Genomic DNA, 11,481 nt, shown 5'->3' on the forward strand with positions numbered 1-11,481 from the left:
CTAATAAGAATAATTAAGAAAAAGTGAGAAGGTAAAAATACCAACATACAGATTCTGTGTATTAAAAAATAAGGTATTATTAAGAGTAACTTTATTTTAAGCCAATAGTGAAAATTTAAAGGAAGCAAATAAATTCCTTGAAAGACATAAGCAAGGAAAGCTCTTTCACAAATGCGTAGCCCTAAGTGAAATAAGCCAATCCCCAAATACCAAAGGCTAAATATTCTCTCTGATACATGTATGCTGACTAACAATAAGCAGGGGTGGAGGTTCACCAGATTGGACAAGGGGGCAATGGGGGGAAGGGAGGAGGGATGGGAGTGGGAAAGACACTAGAATGAATGGGACATCACTCTCATGTTCACATATGAACACACGACCAGTGAAACTCCACATCATGTATAACCACAAGAATGGGAAGTTATACTCCATGTGTGTATGACGTCAAAATACACTCTACTGTCATGTATAACTAAAAAGAACAGATAAAAAAAAAAGAATGCATAGCCCTAGATTTGCACTATTGGCTGTGGCTTGTTGATTCCTGAACTAGTTTGTTAAATGGGGATAATAGTACTTTTATCCTCTTTTGAGTTGAGGATTGAGTAAAAACAAGCAAATAAGCTATTTAGTGACTGGCATATAGATTTAGTTTTTCTATTTTCTTAATTTAAAGTTTTAATATATAGGTATATATAGAAATTTTATGATCACTGTTTATTTTTTATAAGCTTGATTGGTATATCTACTCATAAAAAAAGAATGCATAATCCTACATCTATTTTTATTTTTATTTATTTACTTATTTAATTTTTGTGGGGATTGAATCCAGGGGTGCTTTACCACTGAACTACATCTCCAGTCCTTTTTATTTTTTATTTTGAGGTGGGATCTCACTGAATTGCTAAGGGCCTCACTAAATTGCTGAGGACCTCAGCTAAATTGCTGAGGCTGGCCTTGAATTTGCATTCCTCCTGCATCAACTTCCTGAATCTCTGGGATTACAGGTGTGGGTCAACACACCTGGCCCTTGTATCTATTTTAAAAATTGAATTTGTAGTTTAAAATATTCCCACAAAAATGACTCCCAGCCTAAATAACCTCAGTGTTGAATCCTACCAAACATTCAAGGACTAAATAATTCTAATTCCATATAAGTTCTCCCAAAAAAGTTGAAGGAAAGGGAAAATTCCTAACTCATTCTATGTGGACAGCATAGATAACAAAACCATTTACAGATATGACAGTAAAAAAATTAAAGATTGTCATTCCTCATCAGCATAGATGGACAAATGGCAAACTAATTTTGCATCCCTGGAATAAACCCCACTAGGCTTGATGTAGTATCTTAGGTTTTTTCCTGATCTAAGCAGGAATGTATTTAGTATGTGTCAATTAAGATGTTGGCTTTAATAGTCAGAGAGTAACATGAATGATACAATTATATTAAGGATTTTATTAGTATTAATTTTTGTTAAATTGAGTGTCTTAACATGAATGGGTATGGGATATGTCAAATGCTTTATTCTTCTGCACTTGTAAAGAGGATCATAAATTTATACTATGCTCTATTAACATGACAAATTATTTTAATGGATTTTCTAAAATTGAAACACCTTGTACTCCTTGAATAATATGATTGATCATGATATACTTTTATGGTACTGTTGAATTTTTTAAATAACATTTAAGCCTTTTGTCAATGTAAGTGAACTTGAACTTGATCTGTAGGATTTTGGTTTGTTCCTGTTTTTCAATAGCTTAGGTTTTGTTTTCTGTTTTTGGATCAGTTTTATAGTTTCTTGAAAGATGAATTTTGTGTGGGTATCCCAGATAATGACAGTGCCATGAATCTGAATCTCTCAACATACCCTCCCAAAATCCAAACAAAAGAAAAACAAATCAATATACAGAAAACCCACATCCACAGCTGAACTAAAACACAGAAAATATCCAAAATTTAAAATCTGTAATTCAAAAAGTGAACACATCAAATCTCAGTGAACTTTCTGGCAATTCTTATCACATTTCTTTATGGAGAGGAGCCTGGAAGAAATCGATTGAAAGAGAATAGAGTAGGTAGCAGGATACATACCACTGACCTAAAATCACCTGCAGATAGAGAAATTCATCCTAAGTGTAGAAATACTAAGAGAGTTCTAGAAGATCGGAGTTCTTACAACAAGGGCTTGAAGAAATAATAAAATGACAAAAACAAACACCCACTATTTAACTAGAGGATAGACAATGCTCTAGCTTTCTTATTTAAATAACCTGTAAGGAGAATATTCAACAAGTCTCAGTGAGCTCTCTCAAACACTCCTGTTACATTCCAACACAGAAAACAATGGCAATCTGGTGCAAACTGTAGAGAGAAGAGGGCATCTAGCAGCAGGCCTAAAATGAATCTAAAATATTTGTGAGAAACACTATGTCACACCAAATAGGAAAGTATCGAAATGTTCTAGAGGATCAAACAGTTACTACAAGGAAGGAATTAAAAAGTGCCTCTGATTTAGACTCAAAAGTCACCGCTTTTGGTAGAGAAGAGGATAAAAAGATGAGAATCTTTACCCTTTGACGACGGGGTAGTGAAGTTCAAGAAAAGAAGTAAAAGGGCAAACTTTGGGACTTTGCAAGAGAAAGAAAACCAAAATATAGCAGAACCTACAATTCTTTCTATTACCACTCCCTCATCAAAAAATAATAAAAAAATCAAACTACTCTGCCAAACAAACAGAAGAGGGTGCCCTTGAACTAGAATTTTTAAACTACCACGAATCCATGAAATGATTAGGCAAAAATACAACTATTATAAGAATAAGAAAGAAAAAGTAGGACCTCTGCTGATAAAATCTCCACCCCACAAAAAAATCATGATAGTGAAGAAAGAAAATAATACTCTTTTTCTAAGTTTCCCATTGTTTCTGTGATAAACTACCACCAGCTTATTGGCTTATAACAACACAAATTTATTATCTTACAGTTCTGGAGACCAGAAGTCTGAAATAGATCTTACTAGTGAAAATCAAGGTGTTGGCAGAGACATATTATTTCTGGAGGATTTAAGAAAACAGCATCCATTTCCTTGTCTTTTCCAGCTTCTAGAGGCCAGTTGCACTTGGTCTCCTCCTCCATCTTAAAAGTATATCAAATGTGAAAAAAGGGAGACACAAAACAGAACCATGTTTTGTTAGATTGAAATTAGAGGTATTAGTATGAACTCACAGTGTGATAGATCACATTTTTGATAAATAGATGTGTAAACAGATAGGTGTATATATATGTATACATTTACATATACATGTACCGATATGCATACGTGTATTTACATACATTCCTAGCTCTGCTCACTCAAAGACCTCAAAGCAGTGACACTACAGTAGCAATGAACATACATAATGCTCAGATCTTCACTGGAAAAGCTATTCTGAACTAAAAAGAATCAGTTCTTGGGAGAAATGACAGATCTTAGTGCTAGGACTAGAAAAGTACATGATGAACTTAGAACATCATGTAGCTCACAAGATGTGAAGTGGTCAAAGAATGGTAGGGACGTGTCAAAAGGACAGAGAGGCCATATTAAAAGTGTGCACCACTGGCCAAATCAGGCACAATTTGATCACCAGTATAAATTATGACAGTAGCAGGTAACTCATTGGAAAAATCAGAATGCACTATGCTGAAATAAGCAAAAAAAAGTCAAATAGGAAAACTCCACTTTTACTGTGGATTATGAACTAATGAGTGTAATAGAAATGGTGGAAGTACCAAATCACCATTTGTCAGCCATCATACTAACCACTGAAACCCAGCAGATATCGCCTTAACAAAATGATCACAAAGTTAGCTGCACTTTGTATAGTAATGGGACAAATTGACTTTTTTTGGAATGGAATCCAGGGCCTTGCACATGCTAGACAAGTGCTCTACCACTGAGCTACATCCCCAGCCCTTTTGAAATTTCATTTACTTTTAAAAAAGTTTTAAATATTTTCCACATTTTTTATTGGTGTATCATAGTTGTATATGTTGATGGGATTTGTTGTTACATATTGGTACATGCATACAATATAATAATATAATTTGGCCAATATCACTTCCAGAACTTCCCCCTCCCTCCCCACATTCCACTCCTCTGTTCCTTTCCTCTACTGATCTCCCTTTGATTTTTAGGAGATCCACTCCCCCCTTTCTTTTTCTTTTTCTCTTCTAGTTTCCACATATGAGAGAAAACATATGACCCCTGACCTTCTGAGTTTGACTTATGGAGTTTTATTTTGAGACAGGATCTCACTGAGTTGCCCAGACTGGCCTGGAACTTAAAATCTTTCTGCCTCAGCTTCCTGAGTCTCTGGGATTACAGAAGTATGCCACTGTGCCTGGCTCAAATTGATGATTTTTTTGCTGTTTGATGTGATTCACTGAGAATTAATCACTTCTGTAACATATAAATATATATTTTCCAGTGCTGGGATTGAACCCAGGACCTTGTACTTGCCTAGCCACTGAGTTACATCCCCAGCCTACTTCTGTGATTTGTCAAAAGTGCATAGTCTGAAAATCATGAGGAAACATTAGGCAAACCCAAATTGAGGGATATTCTGCATATTAACTACTAGGTACTCCTCAGAAATATCACAATCATAAAAGGTAAAGAAAAATTGATTTAACTCAGCAATTGAATAAAACTCATGATCCAGAGTTTTGTTTTCTATAAAGGACATTATTAAGAAAATTATTAGGGCTCAGTGGTATAGCACTGGCCTAACATGTGTGGGGCACTGGGTTTGATCCTCAGCACCATATAAAAATAAATAAATAAAATAAAGGTATTGTGTCCATCTACAACTGAAGAAAAATTTAAAAAGAAAATTATCAAAATTTAAATAAGGTCTGTAGATATGATAATAATATTGTGTTAATGTTAATTTCTTGATATTTGTAATTCTACTTTGCTGATGACAGAGAGTGACTTTCCTTGTTGGAAATACAAACTGAAGTACTGTGTCTTTAACTTACTTCAAATGGGCCAGAAAAAAATTTCACATACAAATACATATACATAAGTACACACAGAGAGAATGGTAAAGCAGATTAATAAAATAACATTTTGGTTATCTTGGTAAAGGTGTACTACTACACTTTCAACTTTTCTGTAGGTCTGAAATTAGGTTTAAAAAGTTTTAAAAAGTTATCATATTTAACAAAATGAAAGTGTTATGCTAGAATGTACTTCATGAAGAATTTGTCAGCAATGAAATTTGTACACAGTTCCAAAGTATTTCTCACAAAATGCATATCATACAAGGGAGGAATAATACAAAGGAGAAAATAACAAGTTCACAGTTACCAATCTTCTAATACTGGTCTTTCCAAGTTCCCAACCAGTTGGTCAAGTCAATAGCTAATGTCCATGAGTAGCTCCATATTTTAGGTCATTTCTCTATCAAACGACCCTTGGAATTGTGGCCAGTGGTACTATTTTATTACTGTCTTTCTGGAATACCCTCCCAAGTGAGGCTGCAATGCACCATCCATCCGTATCTGGCTTGTCCCAGCATATCTTGTAGCTCTCCACGTAAAGCAGTTCCATTCCGTTCTTCCCCTGTTAATCGCTTATAGGAAACTTCTTGAAGACTATGGGAAAGGCAGTGAAGCATGTACAACGGAAGTTTGAGCCATCTTCCTATGCAGTTTCCTAATGTCTTTCATACTTATATAGCTCTGTTATTTTTTTCAGTTCTGTTCTTATATATAGCTTTCATTATACAACACATTCAGTTTTATGATTTTGTGATAACAATAGCCACTTCACGACGAGAAGTTCGAGTTAAATAGTTATTGAATATTCTAGGCACAGTAGAAGTGGCTTTGTTAATCAATAATTGTTGGCAAAGGAGGGCATGCCTTACTTACAAGCCCTTGGGATCTGTTCAGTAATTCTCCAACAGGGGCCTGCCAGAAACTACACAGAGTATTTCTGTCCACCATAGGCACTTTGACAGTTCTAAAACCCTTGGGTCTGATGAATCATAAGAGTCAAATAGCAGAGCAGTTTTTAATCACAGCTTGGACCTGCTACACAGCCTTTTCTTTCTTCTGGCTGGTATCAGGCAGAGTTCTTCAGAGAAACAGAACTAATAGTGTATACACAGATACAGAAGAGGGGATTTATTATGGGAACTGGCTCATGTGATTATGGAGGTTAAGAAGTTCTAAGATCTGCCACCGGCAAGATGGAGAACCAGGGAAGTTGGTTGTGTAATTCAGTCTGAGTTCAAAGACCTGAGAACCAGGGGAGCTGATGGCATAATTTCCAGTCCAAGGCCAAAGGCCTGAGAACCCAAAGGGGGATTACTGACATAAGTCCTGGAGTTTTGATGTCTCAAGAACTAGGAGCTCTGATGTCCAAGGGTAGGAAAAGATGGATATCCCAGCTTAAGAAGCAACAGAGAATTCACCCTACTTTTGCCTTCTTGAGGCTTTCAGGCCTTAAAGGGATTTGAGGATGCCTGCCCACACTGGTGAGGGCAGACCTTCTTTACTCAGTCTACTGATTCAAGTGCTGACCTCTTCTGGAAACACTCTCACAGATGTACCCTCAAATAATGTTTTACCAGCTATCTGGGTATCCCTTAGCCCAGTCAAAGTAGCCATCAAAAGTCTCCTTGTCAACTTGACAGATAGGAATCTCCTTAAACCATACTTAATATCCAATACAATAACGAAATCATAATTCCATCCAACATAATACAATATCCTGTATACAATGCAAAATCCAGTAATCCTTTTCCCAGAAGAGAAGAAAAAGTTCCTGAGTGATGCTTGTTCTGCTCCTAATATCCCAAAATCTAAATATTCAGAGGTAAAATTCACGATATTTAAACATCCATATGAAGTCAATACACATTAGTTTATATGACAAGAGAATAAGAAAACAAAGCTATTTACTTAATGTGCATATGAACACAAATGTACTTGTTAGAAAATAAGGAAGACTAGGGGACTGAAATGGAGAAAACCATGTTAATTCTTGAAACTATGTTTATGAATATGTCAAAATGAACATAATTATTATGCATGACTATAATGCACTAAATTTTTTTAAAAACAAGGAATTGCTCATGCCGTGGCAATATAACACCAACCAAAATCCAAAGAAACCTACCAAATATTGTTACCTTTTCTTAGTTGTGATCCGAAGTTTAGTGACTTAGTTCCAGAACCTTAGGAACTCCACTAATAAAGCAGGCAATGGAATTTGATGAAGTTTATCTCTCGTGCTCCAGAGTGCCTTCTACTTTCCTTCATCAGCATCAATGAACATGATGTCATCACTGTAAAAGGACTGTGCAATGATTTGTGTAATATAAAAATGATTATGACTACTCTGGGCCATTTTGTGATAGAAAACAGGAGAGTTGACATAGTACTGGGGTAAGAGAAGAAAGTGAAACAGGTTCTCCACTTTCCTAAGAGGTGGACCAATTATTACCTTATTGATGGAGATGAGGGTTAATGCATTTGCTAGGTCAGTATCTGAAAAAAGGGAGGCACTGATTCTCTAGGGCTAGAGATAAGGTGTAGCTGAAGAAGTCACTGAAAATATATTCTTGGTAGGTTTCTAACCCACCACTAGCTGAGAACCACATGCATTTTATACACACTGTATCAATCCCGTGCACTTGGTTGAAAAAGAGTAAGCTATTTATGGGAAAAGTCAATGAATTTGTTATAAATGGATCAACAAGCACTAGGGCATGCACAAGAAGGTCATAAGAAGGCCTGGAGAGTCAGTCTCTTCTTCAATAGTGTTCCACAAACAAGTTCACATGTATCTCATACATCTCTAAAGGTCTTGAAAAGTAGAGGAAAGTGGTATCCATCCAGGCCAGCACTAGAGCACACCCATGCTGCTTAAAAAATTCCTCAGGTGCTTACATGGTGGTAAAGCCTTCAGAGGTCCACAGAACAGCTTTCAACAATAAGAAGTACACCCCTACTCTCCTACTTCCTATCTCCTAAAAGACCCCAATTGCTTCCATTCTGGGTCTTGTATACCCAAGCTCTGGGCCTGGACTGGCTGGGGGATGCAGGCTTTTTATCTCAGAAGTCCCCCTAACAAGTGGCTTTGCTTCCTGAGTGATGAGATGGGTTTAAGTAGCTGGGGCCCTAGCATAGCTAATCCTTTCAAACCACTAAGGACACTGTCCCCTTGGCCTGGCTTGAATGGTCTCATGTAGCTGGATTGTATTCATAACCACTAAATTCAAGATTTCTGAGGAAATACTGTCCAGGACTTTTTGACTTCATTTCTTTTTCCTTTTAGCAAGTAGAACCTCTGCCTGGTTACACTCCTACCCCCACCCCCACCCCAAGCGTGGAATCAAGTGGAATAAATGCAGAGAAGTTGTCCTGTTTTCTGCACAGTTAAGAAATGGGAAATTCAATGTGTGTTTACAATGATAGCAAAGTTAAAATAGCTCATCTCATGCTACATTGCCAAATGAAGGATAACAGAGACATAAACATTGTCCTTAAAAAGATTCTTTTGGAAGAAAAGTATGAATCAAATCATTTACTGGAGTACTGTTTGAACAGATGGTGTGATTAACAGCTAACATGTAAGCCATCTTGGGAGTTTATGGAAAAGTAAACAAGTGGAGCTAAAAAGAAATCACTTTATTCCCCAAAAGGTTCTTTCATTCATTTTACTAGGAAAATTGGAAAGCCTGTGTTTTGAAGACTGTGCTTCCTTGGGGGAGGTTTGAGTGAGCAGGGAGGAGAGTTTCTTTAGAGCAAGACCACTCGGATGCAGGGCTGAGCTCCAAACTCACCTCCTGAGGACTGAGAGGGGTCTGAACAGCCAGATGCCTCCTGGTCAACCACTAAGGACACTCTGTTCATCTTTGATTCTTCTGAATGGCCTCGTGTGCCTGGGAGGAGGGAAAGGATGTTAAGGTGTAGGAACCAACCGTGTGCTGGCACTCTGCAAAACACCTTCCAAGAACTGTTTGCTCTAAGGCCAGCCAAATGTCCTGGGGAGTCACGTGTTGTAAGGCTGTGTGAGGGTTTAGATGTGAGGTGTCCCTCAAGAACTCCTCCTGTGTGAGAATGCCAGCAACATTCGTCGGGGTTAGGAGAACCTTCACAGAATCAGTGCATTGATCCACTTCAGTGGATGAACTGAGTGGTAACTGTAGGCAGGTAGGGTGTGGCTGGAGGAGCTGGGTTACTGGGGGCATGCCTTTGGGTTTACAGTTTTCCCTGGTGAGTGGGAACCCTCCCTGCTTCCTGACTGTCAAGTCCTGAGCTGCTTTCCTCCACCACGCCGTTCTGCCATGATGTCCTGCCTCACCTCAGGCCCAGAGCAATGGAGCCGGCTGTCTATGGACTGAAACCTCTGAAACCGTGAGCCTCAAATAAACTTTTCCCCCTCCAAAATTATTCTTGTCAGGTCTTTTGGTCACAGGAGCAAAAAGGCTGAATAAAACAGACCGGTTTTCCCAATGGGGAAACTGAGGTACAAAAAGGAGGAAGTGACCCACTAAGAGCTTCCACTGACACTCTGGCCTGTGGGGTTCCAGCGCTCTTGGAAGAGGCAGCAGCTAGTAGAGGAGAGGGCAATGAGCAGGATGTCTGGAGACACGGGTATTAAAGTCTCCTCTGGTAGCTCATAAGCCTTGGGGACAACAGCTGCTCCCTTGAGCTCCATGGTGTCTCCAACTTTAATGTGTGGCTGCCATACCAGATGGGCTCTAACATCATCATTTGGGTACTAAAATGGTATTCAGAGATCAAGTTGGCGCCCCCAGCCCCATTCCTGACCATCCTCAGCTGACACAAGGAGAAAGTAAGTGCTTGGACACTGGTGCCCCTGAAGCCACCATGCCACCACTTAGGCAAACCTCAAAGGGGCTGGCTGACCCTTGGCAGAGCTCTTTCCCTGCTGCCTTCACCAGAGCACATTCTTCTGAGTGACGGCCACCACAAGTGGCCTGTGCATTTGTTCACTCGTCCAGTATGTGTTGAGTGTGCAGTAACGCTGGAGTATTGCGCTAGGCCCTGGGGAAACAAGGGTGAGCAAGAGGGATATGGTTTCTCTCCTTCCAAAACTAGACCCAGTGGGAAACTAGGAAGTGACCAGATAATTAAAATATAGAGGCATAAATGTGAGCACAAGGAAAGCAAACCGGAGCTCTAGCTGAGGAGTCAAGGTAGCGATGTTGGCACCAAACTAAATTTTCATTAGCCATCCAGATATCATATAGGTGACTGGTGCGGATTTGCTTGCCTTTCATCCTGACATGTGGTCCTACTTAGATGCACATGTTGCTTTCCCAGGTCATTAGAGCCAAAAGTTGCCAGGAAAGCAATGAAACCTTTTTATGGTTCCAAAGATCTAGCAACTTAATTAAAGAGGAAGGGAACTTCAGTCATAATAATCCAGAAATAAACACTTTCTCTTGGGCATGTTCTTGTAAATATTTCTGAGCTCTTTCTTGTGAATAGCCTTTAAATTGTCCCTCTGGAACCTAATCCTGGAGGCTTTGAAATGGTTTCCTTTTGCAGTTTTGAAACCTTTGGATAGCATGTCCTAGCAGGTGTGATTGTACCTCGTTTCCTGAGGTTTTTATCTCTTTGTTTGTTTGCCTGTTTCTTGTTTATTTAAAGGACTGTGAGAATGTTCTTCTTCCCCCTTTTGAATTACATTTGGAATTCACTCCAGGTCTCTAGTGAATGGACTGGAAAAACTTACAGTGTGCTCTGTGTTGATCTGGGACACAGGTCACCACAAGGACTCCTTCCTGGGATGGAATGATCCGTTCGGAACATGGCTCCAGGTCAATGGAAGGAAGGAATTCCGTCAGGTACCTATCTGCTATAACACTCACCCTTCTGCACCTCAGTTTATAGCCACTTGCGTCCAAGTGCCATCGTCACCAACCCTTAACCAGTTGTAAGTTCCTGCAGCTAATGACCTAATGATAGTGTCTTGGTCTTCCTGACATGCCACTTGCCTAGGGCTAATGCCCTGTATGTAGTAGGCGCTCATTCAATATTGGGCCAATGCCCAAACTTCCAATATCATTTTCCCGAGCTCTTAGTACTGTTTTATTGACATGTAAAGCCTGCCATATCTCATTTTCAAAGGCAGCCATCTTCATTCTTTTCTACCTGGCACTAATATTGTTTTATTATTTAAGCAGGTGTTAAAAATCACATTCTAAATACATAATTCAAAGGAGTTTTCAGGTTTTAAAATTTTATATTTGTTCATCTCAAGTAATTTTTTGATGTACCTTCTGGTCTTATAGATCATATGATTCTCCTAGGGGAGAAAGGAATGGTACAATTGGTCTTTCAATTCACCATGCTGACACTTTGATTAGGCTATAATCCAACCAAGGAAACACACAGTGAAAGTAAAAGATTAGAATTCCTTTATTTTAGTTTATTTTATCTTAAGACAGGGTC

This window comes from Sciurus carolinensis, chromosome X (genome assembly GCF_902686445.1).
Source record: "Sciurus carolinensis chromosome X, mSciCar1.2, whole genome shotgun sequence".
NCBI classification, from domain to species: domain Eukaryota; kingdom Metazoa; phylum Chordata; class Mammalia; order Rodentia; family Sciuridae; genus Sciurus; species Sciurus carolinensis.